Here is a 23767-nt window from a genome sequence, read left to right on the forward strand (position 1 = left end):
TTCCGCTAAAATCAGTGTTTTATGTAACCACAGCACAGAGATAGAAAGCCGAGATAGATCATAATATACTACAATGAACTAACCCACAGACCTTTTGAATTTCATCAGTTTTCCCATAAATCTTTTTTCTGGTCCAGGAGCCAATCCTGGGTTTCACATTAAACTTGACATTTTGATCTCCTGCTGCCCTGTTCCTGCATCTGTGTCTTATACAACACAGATGTAAAATACTGTATGCTCAGTCGTGTCCAACTCTTTGTGACCCCATGGACTGTAGCCTGCCAGGCTTCTCTGTCCATGGGATTCTCCAGGCAAGAATACTGGAGTGGGTTGCCCTTCCCTCCTCCAGGGGATCTTCCCAACCCAGGGATTGAGCCCATCTCTCCTGTATCTCCTGCACTGGCAGGTGGATTCTTTACCACTAGCGCCACCTGGGAAGCCCACATCTGTGTCTTAACCAGTTGTACATTCAGCTGAGAAAAAGAGAGGTGTTATTTGTCAGCCTTGTCTCTCAGCACTTCCAAATGTTGAATCTTTCTAGAATTCTGTGGTATGAAGGGATTAGTTCTTATCTTCTTCCCCCTATTCCCCACTATGGTATTTTCTGCCTTCTCCCTTTGACTATTCAGTTGCCTCAAGTCCACATCTTTTCCAGCTTCCAGAACTTTGTTGCTACTTTTCTTCTGCTCCTTTCTGCCCTCCTGTTTCCTCTGGTTTGCCTTTTGGGTGACTTGTACTCTCTCCCACAATCTAGAGTCAGTTGCTAAGCCCCACTCGTACTCTGAGAACTTGGGAGTGAATATATTTTTATTCCCTTAATGTTATTATGGGGGCTTCCCAGGTGGCACAGTGGTAAAGAATCTGCTTGTCAATGCAGGAGATGCAGGAGATGTGGGTTCGATTCCTGGGTCGGGAAGATCCCTTGGAGTGAGAAATGGCCACCCACTCCAGTATTCTTACCTGGAGAATCCCATGGACAGAGGAGCCTGGTGGGAATCAGCTACACTTGAATGACTGAGCACACACACAATGTTATAATTAGTTGGATTTTAGTAAGAATCAGCAATAAATAAAAGGTTTAATCTTCTTGTTTGATTAGAAATCTGACCCTGATATGTAAGCCCCGATTTGTACATTATTTTTCTTTTCAGTTGAAAACCTCATTGAAATACCTTTAATGACTTATATACTTAAAGCTTTATAGTCACTTTTAAGGCAGACAAAACTATGGGAAAATTAGGGAAAAATTGGGTAACTTTAAAACTAATTTTAGATTTATTTATTTATTGTAAACAAACACTTGTAGTCCATGATTAGAATGCTTTTTGTAGTTTACCTTGAATTTCTTAGCTTGGACTCAAAAGCCGTGCCCAGACATGGGTTTTTATCCTTTAGGCTTGGCTGGCATCATGCCATCTCCAGCTACTCACTGATCAGAAATCACTGTAGTCTCTCCTAGTCTCCTCCTCCTTCACTTTCTAAAAAGGAAGAATTGCTGGAAGGAGCAAACACTATCTTATCTCTGGTTCCCAGCTCTCAACTTTCTCCTATCATTTTCTCACACTCAGCTGAAAGGGAAGAGTGAGATTATGGCTGTGTTATACTTTTCAGTAAAGTATTTTGCTATTCTTAATTACTTTTTCTTTAATTTGAAAGAAATCAGGTTTGTTTCAGTTTATAGCAGTTGTAAGGAGAGTAAAATATTATCTTCCCATCTTTTGTATTAACAATTTACCTTGATATAGCCATTCCTTGTCTTTATACCTTTGCTGATTATTTTATGTACTGTTTATTTATTATTGAGGCATAGTTTATTTATAGAATTGTACAAATTTTAGGTATAAAAGATAGTGATTCATCTTTTCATGTGTTTGTTAGCCATCTGTATGTCTTTTTTGGAGAAATGTCTATTTAGTTCTTTGGCCCATTTTTTGATTGGGTCGTCTATTTTTCTGGAGTTGAGCTGTAGGAGTTGCTTGTATATTTTTGAGATTAGTTGTTTGTCGGTTGCTTCATTTGCTATTATTTTCTCCCATTCTGAAGGCTGTCTTTTCACCTTGCTAATAGTTTCCTTTGATGTGCAGAAGCTTTTAAGGTTTATTAGGTCCCATTTGTTTATTTTTGCTTTTATTTCCAATATTCTGGGAGGTGGGTCATAGAGGATCCTGCTGTGATGTATGTCGGAGAGTGTTTTGCCTATGTTCTCCTCTAGGAGTTTTATAGTTTCTGGTCTTACGTTTAGATCTTTAATCCATTTTGAGTTTATTTTTGTGTATGGTGTTAGAAAGTGGTCCAGTTTCATTCTTTTACAAGTGGTTGACCAGATTTCCCAGCACCACTTGTTAAAGAGATTGTCTTTAATCCATTGTATATTCTTGCCTCCTTTGTCGAAGATAAGGTGTCCATATGTGCACTGGGACGACCCAGAGGGATGGTATGGGGAGGGAGGAGGGAGGAGGGTTCAGGATGGGGAACACATGTATACCTGTGGTGGATTCATTTTGATGTTTGGCAAAACTAATACAATTATGTAAAGTTTAAAAATAAAATAAAATTTAAAAAAAAAAAAAAAAAGATAGTGATTCATACTTTTTAAAGTTTATACTCTATTTGTAATTATTATAAAATATTGGCTATATTTCCTATGCTGTACAATATATCCTTGTATCTTATTTATTTTATACATAGTAGTTTGTATCTCTTAATCCCCTATCCCAATCCTGCCAGCCCCTCCTTTTTTTAACCACTGGAGAGTTTGTTTCTTTCTTGCTGTATTTACTAGTTTGTTGTATTTTTAGATTCCACATATTAGTGATACATATAGTATTTGTCTTTCTCTGTCTGACTTATTTCAATGAGCATAATACCTTCCAAGTTCAACCATGTTGCTGTAAATGGTAAAGTTTCATTCTTTTTTATGGCTGAGTAATATTCTGTTTTATGTATGTAAATGGTAAAGTTTCATTCTTTTGAATGGCTGGGTAATACTCCATTGTATGTATGTATGAAAATATTTACTGTATTTTCTTTATCCAGTCATCTGCCAATGGACACTTAGTTGCTTCTGTATCTTGGCTATTGTCAGTAATGCTGCTGTGAACACTGGGGTACAGGTATTTTTATATTAATAAACAGTGTGCTTCATTATTTATTATATATTCAAAAATTGCATCCATTACTTCCTCTTGGGATGGAATGAGGATAGAAAAGGGAATGTGGGGGACAGTTTCCTTGACTGTGATGCTTTGTTTATTAGAAGATTAAGGTCTGGAGCACATAGGACAAAATATTTAATGTGTATTTTGGGTGGTGGAGATGGGTATTTATAGTGCTATTTTTACTCTTTGGCATTAAAATTTTTTTTGCAAATTCATAACCCTTTTTTAAAGTTGTGTATAGCTTGATTTTTACTAGGAATCATAATGACTCATTACATGATCTTCTCTCATTGGAGAATGAATCACTTTCTGTAAGTGAAAGGATTCTAGCCCATTGAAACTTAATTTTTAGGTGTGTAAACATTATTTTCCAGGTCACATCTACCTTGGTAAAACTTGGGATGGTAGAAACAATTACAAAGCAGTATTTCTATATATTTGTTCTCACTTGGTCTTCAGAAATTTCAGCATCCTCAAATTTGGTGAAATGGTCTGTGTGTGGTAAGTTCTTTTAGTCGTGTCTAACTCTTTGTGACCCCGTGAACTGTAGCCCACCAGGCTCCTCTGTCCATGGGATTCTCCTGGCAAGAATACTGGAGCGGGGTGCCATTTTCCTCCTCCAGAGGTCTCTGAGAATTATCTATAAAATCGAAGCATAATAATAACATTAGAATATATGCAAATCAGGACTCAAATATAAATATTGCTCAAATCCAGAAGCAGGAAGTGCAATACAAAACTGCCTCTTTTAGCATGTCAAGAAGTTATGAATTAAGTTGAATTAATACATTATAAGAAAAAACAAGTCAGAAAAGCAAGTAGATGATCAGTAATGGAAGTCTGCAAAGTTATGGAAGTTGACTTGCCCTAACATCCCAGCTGTGCCCAAGAGAAGTTCTCCTGGCCTGTGGACTTCATCTCTCTGGGGACAAGAACAGCTTTTTTGAAGTGACACAGCTGAAAGTCCCCACATAGAACAATCAATCCCATTAAACATCAGGACTTAAAGACAAGAGGTGCTGATTTTAATTCTATGATCACTAAGTTAACAGTGTACAACTCGAGGTCCCTTTGGCAGTTAAATTTCTTGCTTTAAAGACATTGTTTACATTTAGATTTATATACTAGTCATTTGTATGCAGGGTTAATTTGAGTGTATCCATTGAAGAATGATCTGCATACTCTGTGATTATGAAAAAGATCAATTAGTTGAGCTTGTAAATTTGAGAGAAAGGATTCTGGAGAAGTATGAATTCACTGAAGTACCAATATGAAGATTCTTGGTAGCAGACTCTCATCTTGTCCCCACCCTACCAAGACAGATAGCCCACAACAAAAGTAATGCAGTTACCTTAGAACATTTAGAATACAGAAAAAAATCAGTCACAATTTCACCAGTGTTACAGTTTTGATGTCATTGTTACTTTTGAGGTGTTTACATGTAATCTTGGTGCGTGGTTATATATATAGTATATATATATATATATACAATGTTGTATATATATATATATATGTATAACTGAGGTCCTGAATTTTTTTTCCAAAATGGTAACTTATTTTTTATTGAAGTATAATTGAAGTATAGTTGATTTACAATGTTGTGTTAATTTCTGCTCTATATTAAAGTGATTCAGTTATACACATAAATACATTCTTTTAAAATATTCTTTCCCATTATGATTTATCATAGGATATTTATTAATAATATAGTTCTCTGTGCTATACAGTAGGACCTTGTTGTTTATCCATTCCATGTATAGTAGCTTAAATCTGCTAACCTAAGCTTGTACTCCATCTCTGCCCAACCCCTTCCCCACTGGCAACCACAGATCTGTTCTCTATATCCGTGACGCTTTCTGTTTCATAGATAGGTCCATTTGTGTTACATTTTAGATTCCACATATAAGTGATATCGTATGGTGTTTGTCTTTCTCTTTCTGACTTATTTACTTAGCATGATAATCTCTGGTTGCATCCGTGTTGTTGTAAATGTCATAATTTTGTTCTTTTTTATGGTTGAGTAGTATTCCATTGTAATGGCAACCCACTCCAGTGTTCTTGCCTGGAGAATCGCGGGGCCGGGGGGAGCCTGGTGGGCTGCCGTCTATGGGGTCGCACAGAGTCGGACACGACTGAAGCGACTTAGCAGCAGCAGCAGCAGTATTCCATTGCAAATATGTACACATCTTATTTATCAGTTTGTCCATCAGTGGACATCTAGGTTGTTTACATGTCTTGGTTATTGTGAATAGTGCTAATATGAACATAGGGGTTGCATGTATCTTTTTAGAGTTTTGTCTGTATATATGCCCAGGAGTGGGATTGCTGGATCATATGGTAATTCTCATTTTAGTTTTCCGAGAAACTTCCATACTGTTTTCCATGTTGGTTGCACCCATTTATATTCTCACCAACAGTGTAAGAGGGTTTCCTTTTCTCCACATCCTTTCCAGCCTTTGTTGCTTGTAGAGTTTTTACTGATGGCCATTCTGACCGGTGTGAGGTGATATTTCACTGTAGTTTTGATTTGCATTTCTCTAATAATTAGTGATGTTGAGCATCTTTTTTATGTGCCTATTGGCCATTTGTATTTCTTCTTTAGAGAAATATCTATTTAGGTCCTCTGCCCATTTTTTGATCAGGTTGTTTATTTTTTTGTTGTTAAGTTGTATGAGCTGTTTGTATATTTTGGAAATTAAGCCCTTGTTTGTTGCATTGTTGGCAAATATTTTCTTGCATTTTGTAGGTTGTCTTTCTATTTATGGTTTCTTTTCCTATACAAAAGCTTGTAACTTTGATTAGGTCCCATTTGTTTATTTTTGTCATTGTTTCTATTGCCTTGGGAGCCTGACCTAAGAAAACATTGGTACAATTTATGTCAGAGAATGTTTTGCCTATGATCTCTTCTATAGGTCCTGAATTTTTAATGAAATGTTGCTTTTTCTGTATACAGTCATTTCATAAATGTTTATTGAATTGATATTATATTCTAGGTATTGCTTAGGTGCTGGGTGGATAAAAGCTTTTGCCTTCAAGGAATGTACCTTCTGAAATGAGGGAGAGAAAATAAACAAAGGAAACATTAGACAAGTGGCATGTCTGATGGCGATCAATGACATGAAGAGCGAGTAAAGCAGTGGAAGGAAGGAGAGAGTGATGGATGTGCTCCAGGAAAGGGTGTCAGGGAAGACTTCTCAGAGGAATAAAGGTCTGACTCAACTCTCAAGAGAATACATTATTAAATGAAAAGAGGGAAGATCTAGAGTGAGTTAGATTTGGGATTACTGATGTGTATTACTAAAGACCAATTTATTTCTTCAGACTTAGGAGTGGGTTAGATATATTATGGCTATTAATTATTTATCAGCTCTGACATTTTAGAATATTGGACATATGTATTATCTCAAAATACAGGCATGTATATTTGTATGCACACTCATTGGCCTAGAAGGGAAAGAGTAATGTGTAAGTGTGAATGCTTCCATGTAAGAAAGATTCACTGGACCCTCCTGAAAGATTCCAGATCTTTCAAGAATCTTACTCTCTCTCTGTATATTAAATACTCAAGTAAAGGAACTGATTTTTGTGCCCTGAATTGCTAGATATAATTACCCTCCTCCTAAGACTTTCCTATCCATTATAGAATCTTCACTTTGTATTCCCCAAATTAGAGTCTAGGTTCATGTCCTTGATAAAGTTTTCACAGTTAGTTGACAGCCATTTGAATCAAATTTATTATGAGGTGATTTTTGACTGTCCTATTTCCAGCTAATCTCTCGTTCACCTAATCAATGCTTATCAAGCTCATATTATGTGCCAGCTATTAAGGAGTTGAGGCCAGAGATGGAAGACATAATCCGTATCCTGACAGAGCTCTAGCAGCGGAAACAATCAGCATGGCAGGGCAGGTGCTGTGATGGAAGCAGTGCAAGCCGTGGAGAACAAGAGGCCTGGGTAGGCAGCCTGTGAGGCCTCTAGAGCCCTCATTTTAAAAGGAGACATGATATCAAGGGCACGTGCCATAATTTAGTTAGCAATTCCTTTATTTTTTGTGCCTGATGATTGCTTCTAATTTTTCATTCATATAGGTTAGAAGCAATTTCACTTCTAGATATGTGCACCAAAGAATTAAAAGCAGGTACTCAGACAGATACTTGTACACCAGCATTCACAGTAGCGTTGTTTGCAATAACCAAAAGACGGAAACAATAAAAATGCCCAAGAATGAATAAATGGATTAACAAAATGTGACATATATATGATATGTATTATATGCATTTTGATGCTGGATACAGTATGAACAAACCTGAAATATTATGCTAAATAAAATAAGCTGGACACAAAAGGATAAATATGATTCCACTTATGTAAAGTACATCAGTGCAGTTCAGTTCAGTCACTCAGTCGTGTCCGACTCTTTGCGACCCCATGAAGCGCAGCATGCCAGGCCTCCCTGTCCATCAACTCCCAGAGTTCACCCAGACTCATGTCCATCGAGTCAGTGATGCCATCCAGCCATCTCATCCTCTGTCGTCCCCTTCTCTTCCTGCCCACAATCCCTCCCAGCATCAGAGTCTTTTCCAATGAGTCAACTCTTCGCATGAGGTGGCCAAAGTACTGGAGTTTCAGCTTTAGCATCATTCCTTCCAAAGAAATCCTAGGGCTGATCTCCTTCAGAATGGACTGGTTGGATCTCCTTGCAGTCCAAGGGACTCTCAAGAGTCTTCTCCAACACCACAGTTCAAAGGCATCAATTCTTCGGCACTCAGCCTTCTTCACAGTCCAACTCTCACATCCATACATGACCACAGGAAAAACCATAGCCTTGACTAGAGACGGAAAATAGAATAGTGGTTACCAGGAGCTAACCACTCTTGAGGAGAAGGGAATGGGGAGTTATTGTTTAATGGGTACAGAGCTTATGTTGAGAATGATGAAAAAGTCCTGGATATGAATAGTGGTAATGGTTGCACGACAGTGCGAATTTTCTTAATGCCACTGACTGTGCACCTAAAATTAAAGTATATATATATCTTTAATCACAGGTTAAAAAAAAATAAGCTGAGATGGTATTCCAGTGTGTATAGGAAATACATATATCCTAATATGTAATACAGATTTCCCAGAATTTGGATTATTTCCTTATTTTAGACCTTAGAAGAAATCTTCCTAGATCAGAGCTTATGGCATTTAATAAAGGTCACCAAATTGTTTTGTGAAAACAACTGTGTAGGTTTACAGCTCTCCCAGGTGCAGTGCTGATGTCATTATTCATGTGCCAGCCTGCATCCCTGCTAAAAGGGAATAAAATTGTTTTGAAAATTCACCAGTGAAGGACTAAGCCTTGAGTTAGAATCCAGATTAAATTATGAATTAAAAAAACAGTGCTTTGTTTTAAAATGCACTTCTTTATTAGTGAGGTGTGGTGCTGGAGAAGACTCTGGAGAATCCCTTGGACTGCAAGGAGATCCAACCAGTCCATCCTAAAGGAGATCAGTCCTGGGTATTCATTGGTAGGACTGATGTTGAAGCTGAAACTCCAATACTTTGGCCACCTGATGCGAAGAGCTGACTCATTCGAAAAGATCCTGATGCTGGGAAAGATTGAGAGCAGGAGGAGAAGGGGATGACAGAGGATGAGATGGTTGGATGGCATCACCGACTTGATGGACATGAGTCTGAGTGAACTCCAGGAGTTGGTGATGGACAGGGAGTCCTGGCGTGCTGTGGTTCATGGGGTCGCAAAGAGTGAGACATGACTGAGTGACTGAACTGAACTGAACTCTCTTGGTATTTTTTTTTTTTTAACTGGATGTATTTCCTATTGTGTGTTCTCTGGTTTCTTAGAGTATTTTAAAATTCATTTCTCACTTTAAGACAGCTTAGCAAAATACACACACAAAAACAGGGTGTTTTAAAAGTGAGAAAATTGGAGCAGAGGGAAACTAATGGTAGAAAAATAAAATGAAGACAGGTAAGTTATTAAATATGAAGTTTACCGGGGGATCTGACTAGAGGAAGGCAACTCATTTGTCACTGACTTTTCTGGAAGCTAATGGAAAGAAAGAGAAACAAGATCCATAGCTTGATGAGTTCAGCCAATACTTGCTTGGTTAACATCACATTAATTCCTGGTATAGATTCTGAAACAGATTCTTCCTGTAGGTTCATATACTAGACTGCATTGAAAAATCATAGGAGCTGTATTTTCCAACCCACCTGATTTTGCAAAACCTCTTCACTGCCACTCAAGAGGTGGAGTCTCTTTCCCCCTCTCCTTCAGCCTGGGCTGGCTTGGAACTGCTGGCCTGGATTAACAGAACCTGGCAGAAGTAAGGCTGTATGACTTCTGAGGCAAGACAGTGAAGGGCAACCCGATTCCCACCTGGCTCTTTTTCTTGGGAGAGATGCCTGGGAAGCCTGGAGCCCACATATGAAAAGTCTGGGCACCTTAAAGTTGCCATAATGTAAAGACCACGTGATGGAGATAAAGAGATGCATCCAATCAGTGATTGGAGCTGAGTGGGAGGAGATGAGCCATCCCTGCTGAGCACTGCTGAGGTTGCAGATTCATGAGCCAAAATAAGTTTTTTCTTTTTAGATATTTTTGGTGTGGACCATTTTTAAAGTCTTCACTGAATTTGTTGCAATATTGTTTCTGTTTTGTTTTTTTGGTCCAGAGGCTGTGGAGCTTAGCTCCCTGCAGGATTGAACCTGCACCCCCTGCATTGGAAGTGCAGAGTCTTAACCACTGGACCTCCAGGGAAGTCCCTCAAATAAGTTTTATTTGTTGCTTTAACCTGGTGTGTTTTACGGTGGTTTGTTGTGTAGCAGTAAGTAACTGGGAAAGTTTATTTAAAGGAAATATAAAACTCTAGCAACTTCTCTTCCTTGGCTGATGCCTGTGAAGTTGGCAGCCATCTCCAACTCCGCATCTTGGCTGCTCTCAGACCCTTCATGAAGTCCAATGATCATCAAAAAGAGGGCCACAAAGTTCATCTGACACCTGTCAGACCGATATGTGAACATTTAAGCAGAACTGGAGGAAACCAAGAGGCATTGACAATGGGGTGCGCAGGAGATTCAGTGGCCGGATCGTGATGCCCAACATCAGTTACCTGAGCAGCTAGAAAACAAAGCACATGCTGCCCAGCAGCTTCCACAAGTTCCTGGTCCACAACATCAAGGAGCTTCAAGTGCTATTGATGTGCAACGCATGTCGCTGCGCTGAGACTGCTCACAGCGTCTTCTCCAAGACCCACGAAGCCACTGTGGAAAGGGCAGCCCAGCTGTCCACTGGAGTCACAATCCCAATGCCAGACTGTGCAGCTAAGAAAATGAATAGACAGCTCCTTTGCACATTTTGTTTGTGTTAATAAAACTGTAAAACTCAGACAAAACAATAACAAACAAAACAAAACAAAAAATTCAGCGGCAGTGTTTTACAGCATCAGTGGGCCAAACACATATGGGGTTGAGCTGTCGGGCTCTGTACAGGCTGAAGCTGGGAGCTCCAGCGCCCATCAGTGAAACAGTTATACTGGCTTTGGAAACAAAGCAGTTTGAATGCCTTTGAACCTTCCTGCACATTTTTGGAAACCATGTCACTCTTGTTAACAGTATACTTATAGTGTGTTCCGCTCATAAATAATCTTTAATACAAATATTCAGAGCTTCTTCTTAAAGACCATTTAACACTCAAAGAGAACACCTTAAGTAAAACAAACAGCTTCCTGGTAGAGGATTATATTTATTTGATGGCAAACTATAGGATATTCTAGACTCTTTTTTTTTTTTTTGATGACGAATTCAGGTGAACCAGAAAGAGATTCCAGATACCTGCTAAGAGCTCAAACCAAATGTGCGTAATTGGGATCTATTGTTGGAAAGATAGTGAACTTTTTGGGAGGTCTGATTCTTTCTCCTCCCTCTGATGAATGTCACTGTTGCTGCTGCTGCTGCTAAGTCGCTTCAGTCATGTCTGACTCTGTGCGACCCCATAGACAGCAGCCCACCAGGCTCCCCCGTCCCTGGGATTCTCCAGGCAAGAACACTGGAGTGGGTTGCCATTTCCTTCTCCAGTGCATTAAAGTGAAAAGTGAAAGTGAAGTTGCTGTCGTGTCTGACTCTTAGCGACCCCATGGACTGCAGCCTACCAGGCTCCTCCATTCATGGGATTCTCCAGGCAAGAGCACTGGAGTGGGGTGCCAGCTGTTAAGCTCCTATAATTGGTAAGCTCTCCATGGAGAGGATCCAACAGAGGGCAAGAAAGTCTGGGTTTACCCAGGAAAATTGTGACTGTCTGAAGCTTTACATGGGATCTTCGCCTCCATGTCCTATTTACTGGTCTTCCAAAATTTCTATTGGATGGCAAATTCCTTTAGGAAAAGGGGCAAGTTTTATTATAGCTGTGGAAGCTGGCAGAGAACCAGGATGGATATAACAGTCAGTTATCTTGTTAAGGATGTGAGAATAGCCTCGGGGTCTAGAGAGGCTGGATCTAAATCCTGCTGGTGCTACTCACTAGCCGAATGACTTCAGGCAACCTAGCCTCTCAGTGCCCCAGTTTTCTCCTCTATAGGAGTGCTCATAAGGGAGCAAGGGTTAAATGATTTAGAAGTCTCTTGAATAGTCTGTGAACAGTGACTGCAGCCATGAAATTAAAAGATGCTTGCTCTTTGGTAGAAAAGTTTTAACAAACCTAGACAGCATACTAAAAAGCAGAGACCTCCCTTTGCTGACAAAGGTCAGTATAGTAAAAACTAGGGTTTTTCCAGTAGTCATGTATGGATGTGAGAGTTGGACCATAAAGAAAACTGAGCACTGAAGAATTGATGCTTTGGAACTGTGATGCTGGAAAACACTTATGACAGTCCCTTGGACAGCAAGGAGATCAAACTAGTGAATCCTAAAGGAAATCAACCCTGAATATTCATTGGAAGAACTGATGCTGAAGCTGAAGCTCCAATACTTTGGCCACCAATGAGTAAAGAGCCAACTCATTGGAAAAGACTCTGATGCTGGGAAAGACTGAGGGCAGGAGGAGAAGGGGGCGACAGAGGATGAGAGTTTGAGCAAACTCCAGGAGATAGTGAAGGACAGGGAAGCTGGCGTGTTGCAGTTCATGGGGTCACAAAGAGTTGGACACAACTTAGCGGCTGAACAAGAATAATGTGTGGCATAGAAGTGCTAAGTGTCAGCTGCTGCCGCTACTACTGCTACCTCATTAATTTTTTATTGGAGTATAATTGCTTTAAACGTTGTGTTAGTTTGTGCTGTACAACAATGTGAATCGGCTGTATGTATACATATATCCTCTCCCTCTTGATCGTCCCCCTCCCCGTCTTACCCGTCTAGGTCATCACAGAACACTGAACTGAGTTCCCTCTGCTACACAACAACTCCCCACTAGTGATCTATTTGACACGATACTACTGCTACTTCTGTTACTACTACACATTAGTAATGGACACTCAGGGAAGCTTGCTAAGTTTACATGCTTTGGTCCCCTCTGTTCAGCTTTCATCTTCTACCTCTTGAGTCTTCTGCCCATCCCAGGCTGTGGGTGCTATGGCTGCTGCCTCACCCTCGGTGACCAGGTCAGCCAGTTTGCCCAGGCAGTTTCACCACCAAGAATTCATAATCACACACCTCCAGGCCACCCTCCCAGCTGCCAGTCAGTCCCACCCCATCCTGACCGCATTTATCTGAACCCTCCATCAGTTTAGAGATACGCACTGAAAAACGCATTGTGTTTCTATCATGACTCCTATCCATAAATAGTTACTGTGTTTATTTAGCTCTATGTCTTTTTCCTATGGTTGTAGTAAAACTATTTGGTGGAAAGAGTTGTTTTTTTGTTGTGTTGTATGTGGTGAATGTTATGTTTGTCTTTTGAAGATTTGCGTTCTGAGCTCTTGACATAATCTCTCTCTCTCTTGTGGATTTAGGATCTTTTGGTGGAGATGTTTGTGTTAAGTCGATTCAGTCATGTTCAACTCTGCGACCCCCGATCCCAGGCTCCTCTGTCCATGGTATTCTCCAGGCAAGAATACTGGAGTGGGTAGCCATTTCCTTCTTCAGGGGGTCTTCCTCACCCAGGGACTGGACCTGGGTCTCTTAACGTCTCCTGCTTTGGCAGGCGGGTTCTTTACCGCTAGCACCACCTGGGAAGGTGGAGATGAGCAGAGTGTAAAGTTTAACCCCTGTGGTTGAGTTTTTGTCAGCAGTTTTGTGCAGACAGCTTAACACTAACTTGGTTTGCTCTCTGGTCTCCATTGTGTACTAAACAGAGCAATGGCTTGGGTGTCAGAAGACCTTGATTGATGCTTCAATCCCTTGGACAATTCATTTCAATGGAGCCTCAGTTTTCTAATTTGTAAGAGTGGGGCAATGATATCTCTCAGAATTGTTTGAGGGTTTAATACAGTTATTCTTATCAGGCTCACTGCTAGCGAGGAAGGCTTTCTGGTGATGAGAAAAAGGTGTTCCCACCTTCAGGCAGACACAGCCCTGTCCCCAGGATCTGCCCTGTGAGTGAAGTCTGGGTTGTATTCCCTACTCATCCTCTTAGCTGGGTGGATGCTCTGGTGGATGCTCTGGTACAGGTCATGAGTCATACAGCTATGTGCACAGACTCCAAGACTTTTAAAAGTTTACTTTGTAATGATAGAATGTCATACATATACTGGGAATTATTATTAATGGTACATTCTGTTTCTCAAACACTGTCCTATCTATCTATTTGTCCATCTATCATCTGTATGTATATCTCTATCATTTAATCATTCTACCTCTTTTCACAAAGGATTTGAGATGACATTGATTAAATCACAGAATCACAGCTAATATTTGCATAGCGCTCTTTCATTGATCTAAATTCCTCTGTTTCATCCTCATCATGGTCTTATGAGGAGAGCATCCTGCCTCTCACTTTACAGATGAACCAGCTGAGTCTCAGACACACATAATAAATGGTGGAGTCAGGATGGAAACCCAGATTTTTTGGCTTATACCCATGTTCTTTTACCAATATCATGCCATCCAATCAGGTTGTCACAATGATAAAGTATGATATGACAGAACTATTTTTTATTTTCTGTACTATATCTCAAAAATTGGAGCTGCTCTTCAGTAAATGAAACTGAACAACAACAAAAAAATCAAAATCTATTATTATAAACACAATAGAGACATACGGAATTTGTCCTCTCTTGGTTTATGTACTATCTTTAGCTGTTAGGGAATTTAATTTTTATATTAGAGAAGCAGCACATTCAACCAAAGGGATGTGGATTACATAGAAATGAGCTATGCTTAAAAGGGACCCAAATAGCCAGAGAAAAGGGAAGAAGAGGACAACATTAATACCTGCAGCTTCAGTAATCACCTGCATCATTTATTATGACTACTGTCTATTGCTGTGTAAATATATCACATATGATCTTATACAAGGGGGATTTCTGTAAGAAGTATTCTGCTTAAGCACAATTGGATTTCAGATAAATCCCATATATCCGTTTCATATCACCCTTTGTTACAGGATTTCAAAATGCTTGTGAAACACTAAGGAAATGAAATGCTATCTAGTCTCTTATCAAAAGAGCAAGAGTATTGCATTGATGGTTATGAGAAACAGGAGCAAAGAGATATTTCAAAATTGCATGTATGCCACTCAGAACCACAACCCTGGGTTTCAGAAATCACCTATTGTTAGATATTTTCCTAGGAAAGATATATTTCCATGATCTGTTTTGCTGTACTCAATACTGTTTTAACCTCATTTTTATTGTTCAGAGTAAGCATTGTATTTTTTATTTCCATGATACCAGATTTTGGGAAACTTTACAAAGTAAATTGAATCTATCTCCATAATTCCAGGTCTTGGTTTTTTTCTTTTTTTCCCTATAGGATGAAGGTAATGGTTGTCACCTCAACCCTGGAAAAATGCCAAAGTCAAGTGGCTTTCAGAATAAAGAGAGCCTGTTTCTTGTGACTGATGTTAAAGTACAGGAAGAAAGAGATTGACCCCTTCTTGTAGCTCTTACTGGGGAACAAGACATACGCCCACACTCTAGTCTAAATTTGTCATTGGTGTCTCAAGAGACATGATTTGATTTGTGGCAATACCGAGTCCGGATTACAGAGTGCAAGAGAGCCCATATGGTGCTTGGCATCTTGGCAAGAAACATGAGTTAGATAGGAACTTGTTGGTTTTAATCTCCAACAATTCTCATAGAATTCTTTTGCACATATAAGGAAGCTTTAGAATAGTTTAGTCCAACATCTTTGTTTTCTATGAGGAAACTGGCTTCAGAGTGGTGAGATGATTTGCCTGGTGGTGATACCAAACCAAGGCTAAAGGGCACCAGCCAGTGGGCCCCTCACCACACCCTTCACCCACTTCCTTTCCTCTTTAAGGTGAAGACTAATATATTTACTAAAAAATCAGCATATAGTTTTATTTAGGATTTTTTTGGGGTATTTTGGGCACTGTGCTTTCTTCATTATGTCATTGAATCTTTCTGAAATGCTTTGACTCTACTAAGCTCTTGTTACTACTGTTTACCTACCTTACAGATAAGCAAACTGAGGATTACAGAGTTAAAGAAGGACCTTGATCTGAATCATACACCTCTGAGAACCAGGATTTGAGCCCAGTCTTATCTCAGAGACCTCACTCTCAACTGCCAACTGACACGCTCTTTGCTGCAGTTTCTTTGCTCTGATTCTCCTTGGAAAGGAATTGAGCATCAGCCCAAGTGTTGGAGCCCGGGGGAGAGACAGCACTTCACTCTCGAAGTGGTTACTTACCGTCTCCTTTCTCTTTTTTATACTCTTCTTTGTCCTTCTTTCTACAACAGTCTTTCCTTTCACATTCTCAAAACTAGAGGCAGTTTTTGACTCGAATTCCTATTTCCAGCTCTGGATTTCATCTGAGGTTTGCCCTCTTGTTTTATTTATACATTTGATTGTAAAGATCCTTAGGCAGAGATTTTACGGTTTATTTTTTGTAGTCTTATTTATTGTATAGGGCTATGTATACTTTGGTGCACACATAAATATTAACATAATAGTGTTACATAGATTGTAGGAGATTTATATGCAGTCATTCTTTACAAAAAGCAGGTAGTTTGTTTGATTGCTTTTGTGAGAGAGGTTAGAAGTGGGTCCCTCAGCTTTTCTCAAACTTACGCACGTTCTTTCTATTGAGGGCAAAGAAAATGTATTTTCCCTCTGACTTTATTGAAGTTTGGCAGGTAGAGAACACTTGTTGCATTAAGAGCATTTCCCTGTTTAGTTGAATGGCTTGCTGCCTTTGGCTCTATTTAAGAAAATGCACTGTTTGTGGGTGAGGGACATAACAACGAGGTACTTTGTGCCTGAAAGCATTTCTGCAAAGTGCTAGGGCTTGATTTATGGTGCAAACATTGTTTGGAGGATGATAAATATGCAATGTGGATTCAGTGTTGATCCCAGCAATCCAAACTGCACAATTTCTTTGCATCCAGGGTCACTCAGTAAGTGACACTCGTCTGCCTGTAGCTGGGTACTGGTTTGCTTCTAAGTACGGTTCAGGCATGTCCAACATAGCTAATGAACCAGGGGCTGGATGAATTGAAAATTTCAATTTGTTTTCTTAGGGGCTGTGTAGTTTCCCAGGAAAGAACACAAGCAGGTTCTCCTTGTGGTGTGCGGATGTTTCCAGGAGCCTCTGCTCACCTGGAGGGGAGGCCCACTGAAGTCTACACTTGAGGGGACTTAGGAGACTTCTGGGAAACCACCATCTTAGGTGAAAGAGATTGACTCAGGAGCAGGTAGAGAGGGCCGTGTACTGCATGTGGCTTGGATCTGTCTCCTTGGCACAACCTCTCTGCCCTCATGGCTGTAAGCAAAAGTCAGATCTGTTTGGTCAACATTCCTAAACAATGGGACACAAGCACTCTCCACAGAGTGGGGTGGCCCATTCTCCTTCTCCTCGCTGTGGACCACTGCTCACTTGGCTTTAGTAGGATCCTTGGTTGTCTCATTCTAGAGAATTCAGTTCATTGACCATCACATTTTCCCCCACTTTGCACAGAGCTCCTTGAGAGCCAACTGGCTTCTGTCTTGTTCCCTGTTGTATCCCCAGCACTTTGTATAGGTCTGCCTCCTAGCAGAGCTCAATCACCATGTTGTCGGATGGATGGAGTTTGGGTGGAGGAAGGCAGTGATGCTCAAGGCTGCATTGGGGTGCCTGGAAGAGCGGGGATGAACTTCTGGGCTTTGTATGGCAATAGGAAGGGCTGGGGAGTAGAGCTGCCCTGAATGGTGGACCAACCAATCAACCCTTCCAAGTCAGAAGTGAGCTTGATACTTGTTTTTGAGGGTTGTCGGTTTCTGTTTTGGTATGCGTTTCAGATTTGTATTCTGTCTTTCTTAGCTTCTACCATGTGACTTTAAGTTTATGGCAGCCTCTTAGTTTACAAGAGCAGAGCCTTCAATTGATTTCACTAATTGAAGTCAGTACCAGTCACAGATCTTAGTGACCTTAGTCACTTTTGCATCTGCCATTTGTTTCTCCTCTGTGTCCCAAGTTTCAGGAATGTCTCTGGTCGTCCGTGCTGCTCACTTTCTGGCCCCAGGACTGGAAGATACTAATCCCCTGTACCAGCCATTCCCAGGTTACCAAGTGTCATTTTGGTGCCACCTGCTTAGTCCCACACTTCTCTTGTTTATTTTCTTTTTCCTCTACTCTTTTTAAATCCATGGATCACATGTCTCAGTGCTCCTTAAACCTGTGGCCAAGTATGGTTTTAACACCTGCCATAAGTACCAGTCCTAGTTACTGACGAATCCAGTGACACATACTAATGAGACCAGGCATGGACACAAGGAAAGAGCATATTCATAATGAGGCCATTAAATCTCATTTCTATTCGAAACTTCAAAAACTCTGGGGGATCTAAAGTTCTATGTGATTTTTCTCAGAGAAGAGAATTGTTCTGGCATCAAGGACAATGTTCTGGAGATTACTAGACAGCTGAAAACCTAATGCATTCTTGCACAGGGACATAGAATATGGCATCTGTGGATGCTGTTAGGACAGTGAAGTCAGAGGTAACTTTCAGAAGCACCCAGTATCGTGACTTGCTGTTTCCCCAGAAACTCTCTTGCTCTGTTATGATTCTGAACCTTTATGCATCCATTTGCCCTTTTCCATCTGGCAACTCCTACTCATGTTTTAAGACTCAGTTCCTTAGTGAAGCTTCCACAAGTTCTCAGACACAGTTAGGCAGCCCCACACCCTACCACATGCTTCTGTAGCATCCTTCATCACACATATGTATTGTAATATTTACCAAGGCATAGGGCAAGAGTTGGCAGGTTTTCTGTAAAGGGCCAGATAGTAAACATTTTCAGTTTTGCCAGCCATATGGTGTCGGTTACAACTCTTCAAATTCAACTTGGCTGTTGGGTGTAATCAGTCATAGACAATATCGAAATGAATGAGCGTGGCTGTGCCCCCCCAAAATTTAATTATGGACTCTGAGATTTGGATTTCATGGACTCCTTCGATGTCCTGTAATATTCTTCTTCATTTGATTTTTTTCCCCTCAAACATTTGAAAGTAAAAAACCATCCTTAACTTGTGGGCCATACAAAAAGAGGCATGGGTCTGGCCCATGGGCTGTGTTTGCCCAGCTCTGAGGTAGAGCTTTTATTCAACCACACATCCATCTTTCCCATTTGACTGTCAGCAGTTGAGTTCAGGTACGGGATCCTGGGACATAGGACAGGTCCTGGCAAAGAGTCAGACATGACTCTTTGAGGGACTAACACAGGAAGGAAGGACTCTTCAAATTCTTGTTGAATGGATCCCTGTGCAGAAGTATGGAGTCATAATACATGTGTGTGTGCTAAGTCACTTCAGTCATGTTTGGCTCTTTATGACCCTATGGACTATAGCCTGCCAGGCTCCTCTGTCCATGGGATTTTCCAGGCAAGAATACTGGGGCAGGTTGCCATGCCCTCCTCCAGGGGATCTTCCTGACCCAGGGATAGAACCCATATCTCTTGTATCTCCTGCATTGGTTGGTGGATTCTTTACCACTACTGCCACCTGGGAATCGAAGTTATAATGGTTCCCAATATGTGTTGAGTACTTACGGTGTCCAACATTGAGCTGAGCACTTTATATGCATTTCTCTTTTAATCCTCATTTAATTTTGCTATCTAGAGATATTAAAGGCAAAAGTTATCATTAGATTATGTTAAATATGTCTGTGTAATCACATTTAATCCTCTCAACTACCCTTTGGTGAGTAAGTACTGATAATATCCACTCTTACAGCTGAGGGAAATTAAGCTTGGAGAGATTCTTTGTTCAAAGTTACTGAGCTAGGCAGTAGGGTGGGGTTAGGAAGGAACCTTGGCAGATTTGAGGGTCCCAGTTCCTAACCTCCATGCTGTAGAGCATCAACGCTTGGATGCCTTCTTGATGGACTTGAGTATGAAGCAGCTTCTGGGACCATGGTGATGCTAAAACAGGCATGGTGGGGGGACGGGGGTTTCCTTTTCTCCTTTTAATCAATTGGTTATGTTTAAGGACTATCACGATTCTGTTCCTAACTAGCTATATAATGTTTGGAATGTTGCTTAAGTTTTCTGGGTCCATGTATTCCACTAGTATAGCAGAGTTTAAATTGCATGCTGTCAAATGTCTCCTCTTATGGTAAGTTTCTATAATTTTGTTCTCTTCTGTTTCCTGCTTACATATTTCTATTGTCAGTCTCAATTCTGCCAACCTTGACTACAGAAATCTCAGGTCCCATGGGGTTGCTTGGGCTCAGAGGGGAGAAAGGAAGAAAGGGAAATAGCCATCTAGCCACAAACACATTTTTAAGTCTACCAAATGGCAACTTTAAGGATATTTGTTTTTTTGGATTTTTAAATTTCTTGATGGAAAGATAGCTTTTCCAAGAAAAACAAGTAACATTATCATCTATAACAAAAACGACAATAGTGATAGCCTCTTCTGTTTCTAAGGCATCGTTTAAAAGTGTCTTTTTGAAGGCATTACCTAAGTCATCCATCTGATACTCCTTTGAGACAGGTAAGAAGCTTTTTTTTATTAAAAGATCCTTTTATATAGCTGCAGAATGAATCTTTCTTTGTTGTAAACCAAAAGGCGCTGAGTGTCTCAGAGAGATTTCAATAGCAAGCCACTGGGTGAGTGGTCACTTCTCAGATGGATGGTCACAATTCTTAAGAAAAAAAAGCCAGGCTTCTGCCAGGGCTTTTAGAAATTAAAATATATATATATTTTCCCCCATTTAATATAAATATGGCCTTTAGTACTTAAAAATCTGACATCCTTTTTTGGCTGCTGAATATGAGTCAGTTGAATTGGATGGAGTGGAAGTATCTCACTGATTCCAAAGAAATATTTGCAGAACAGTGAAGGGGTATTTGAGACAATCTTCAGAAAGGCAAGAATCTTCTATGGGGAGGTTTCATGCAGTCATAGCCTTGTCGCTGGGCCCAGGTGAACTGTAGAGGTTCTATTGGATTTGACTGTAAGTGACATCTCTATATGTATCTAGAAGGGTAGACCTATACAAGTAAAATAAAACAAAAATGCAGAATTCTCTATAAAAACACATATCAAGTGATCTTTTCCAAGTACAGCTTTTATATTTACATAAAATGTAACACTTCCAAGGTGTCTTTGCAGTGCCGACATTTGCTTTTAGCTTTGTTTAGCAGTGATTACCACAGATACACCTTGACAGCTTGGGAAGGCCATTGACAGCATGACAGAAGAGGCAGACTTTGTTTTGGGGGCCTCCCTACCTCCCTTTTCATATCTAGGTGCCCAGATCCCTCATATTGACCTTGACCTCTCCCAACCCATAAAAATTTCCACCTATGTCAACCCTCCATAGGGTTCTAACCTTCAGGACATCTCTACTTCTCATTCTTTTCTCCATTGCCTTCACATCCTTAAAGCATTCCCCCTTTTCTAGGTGGGAAATCAAGTTGATAAGTAAATTCATATTACAATATAAATCAATGCTAGGGTTTTGGATTTTAGGAATAACAGAAATTAAAAAAAATTGAACTGCCATCTTTTCTATTCAACTTTTATCACCATGATTTTCTAAAATAAAGGATAGGTTAATACTTTCAAATTAGAGTGGATATAATCTTACAATAAAAGATAGTTCAGCCTAACAGAGAGTTGGCAAATTCATACTGACATGTTAAAAAAATAAAATGTATTTTTAAAAGAATTTAATAAAATTATGACATTCATCTTTATTTTATAATTTCACATGTCTAATTGTCAACTGAACAATCTATATCAAGAGATCAAGATCATCTGTCATGTTCTGGAACTTTTTTTTTTAGCATAGTCATTTTCAAATATCAAATTTCACAGGGAGGAGCTTGACAAAACTGTGAGCTCTGTTTTTTTTAACTTGTTCACATCAATTTGAAATGTTCTAGGTGAACTAAGAGGAGCTCTGAAATGATTGCCCTCAAGTTTCCATTGCTTTTTCACAACTTCTCTTTGTAGGACTGATGAGAAATCTGAGAAATTAAGCAATGAGCAGGGCATCTGATTAGCAAAATTTCCAAAACCATTCTACAGGGCAAGCACCATGTGGCATCTGCCAGCACACAGGTCTGTGCAACCTGGGTGCCCCATTTGCCCAACCTGGACTCATCAAAAATGTACTTAAGAGGGACGCTTCAGACTGGTAAAAAATTTCTGCCAGCATGGGCCACACACCAACCAGCCTTTGGGAACTGTTTGTGTAAAAGGCATCACTAACCTTCCAACAGCAATTTGCATTTGAAGAGCTTATTAACCAAAGAAGTGTCCAGTGCCTTTATTTTAGTGTGCTCAAAGATCCCTTTGGGAATCTGATGAGAGCTCTAGCCACTGTCCCTAGGAAAATGTCACAAGCTCAGGCAAGAATTGCACATTTTAGCAGGCCATTTCAGATTTATGGATTTACAAAGTTCTTCTCTAAACAAATGAAATTTGGGAAGCATAAGGATGAAGTGAAGCTTTTCAGAAGTCTGGGAGAGTGTTAGGGACCTGGTGGGTAAGTAGCCTGGCTTTTAATGTCTCAAGAGTCTTCTTAATTACGTACCTTCATTCCTGAAATAGATAGACATAAATAGCATGAGTGTAATCATAGTCTAAACGGAAAGATACCGTTTTTGTTCTTCTTGCAAATTAACAGATTGCTGAGTTATAGCAAAATAGTCCCAGTTTATGCTTTGCACAGAAAAATATAGAAGAAATAATTGCCCTTTGGTCTTTGAAACCCTCTTGGTGTTCAGCCTCTTAAACCCAGGCATCCTACCTAGATGGTCATGAAGAATTCATGCTCCACTGTGATGCAGTGACTCTGCTGTCATTACAGTTGTCCTCATGCTAAACTCTTCTGTCTTATGACTGTGATGTTGAGAAGGGACAAACATAGTTAATATTTTCATAGTACCTTGGACTCAAATTCCTCCATGTGTAACAAAATACGTGCTTATTAAGTCCTAGAGTTTTGTCTCTGATATTTCTGTTGGTGAAAGAGATACTAACAATTAAAGAGAAATTGCATGGCTCCGTATGCTGTATACATTATTCATGACACAGAGTCCCTCTCCCCCGCTGTGCTAATGCAGACCATCCATAAGGTAGAGTGGTTATCTATAGGCTCTTCTTTTTTATACCAATCTGTTCAGTATGGTCAGACAGGATTTTTCCTGTTAGACATACCACACACACACACACACACACACACACACACACAGTTTTTTTTGCTTTGGTGGTTTGTATTGTAAGAATATAAAAAAGATACAGCATGGTATTTTCACACTTCCTTCTCCCACCCGACTCTCTTATAGGAGAATTCTAGATTTTTAAAAGTCTCTTAAAGCATCTGGGCTGAAATGACAACACATTAGCTAACAGACCAGTAGAAATTTGAGTGGATCTTCTAATTATTCTTCTGCTTTTTACCTTTCACACTTTCTCTCTCCCTGCATCTTCCTATCCCTCTCCACCATGCTTCCTGGTCTCCTGGAATCTCTGGTACAAATAAGAGAGAGTTTGGACCCAGAATGCAAATAATGGTTACTTTTCTCATAAATAGAGATTGAATTCTCTTTTGGCTTTGCAAAATATTTTTAGCCAGTATAAGCATAACAGATTTGCTTCAGAGCTAGGCTCTAAATGGAATGCTGCCTCATCTGGATGAAGACATTTGAATTGGACTGACTTTAACCTCCTGAGATGACAGCATATCTGACTTTGTTTAAACACTGTGATGCTGTTTAGGCCTAATTGTAACTAGTTGAATGCAGTGCACTGAGGACTTGAACTAGGACTTGGATTCATTGCTGAATTACTGACTTGAGAGCTGATGTGTGTGTGTGCCTAGTTACTAAGTTGTGTCTGACTTTTTTGTGGCCCCATGGGCTGTAGCCCACCATGCTCTTCTGTCCATGGAGTTTCTCAGGCAAGAATACTGGAGTGGGCTGCCATTTCCGTCTTCAGGGCATTTCCCCAACCCAGGAATCGAACCTCTGTCTCCTGCACCTCCTGCATTGGCAGG

The 23767-nt window shown here is 40.1% G+C and overlaps 1 pseudogene; it reads left to right on the top strand.

Annotated features, from left to right (window-relative positions):
- The window catches only part of LOC133229269 (large ribosomal subunit protein eL32-like), a 132772-nt pseudogene extending 122118 nt beyond the window's left edge, over positions 1-10654 (top strand).
- The last annotated feature ends 13113 nt before the right edge of the window (positions 10655-23767 follow it).

The sequence above is a fragment of the Bos javanicus genome, chromosome 17 (genome assembly GCF_032452875.1).
Source record: "Bos javanicus breed banteng chromosome 17, ARS-OSU_banteng_1.0, whole genome shotgun sequence".
Classification (NCBI taxonomy): domain Eukaryota; kingdom Metazoa; phylum Chordata; class Mammalia; order Artiodactyla; family Bovidae; genus Bos; species Bos javanicus.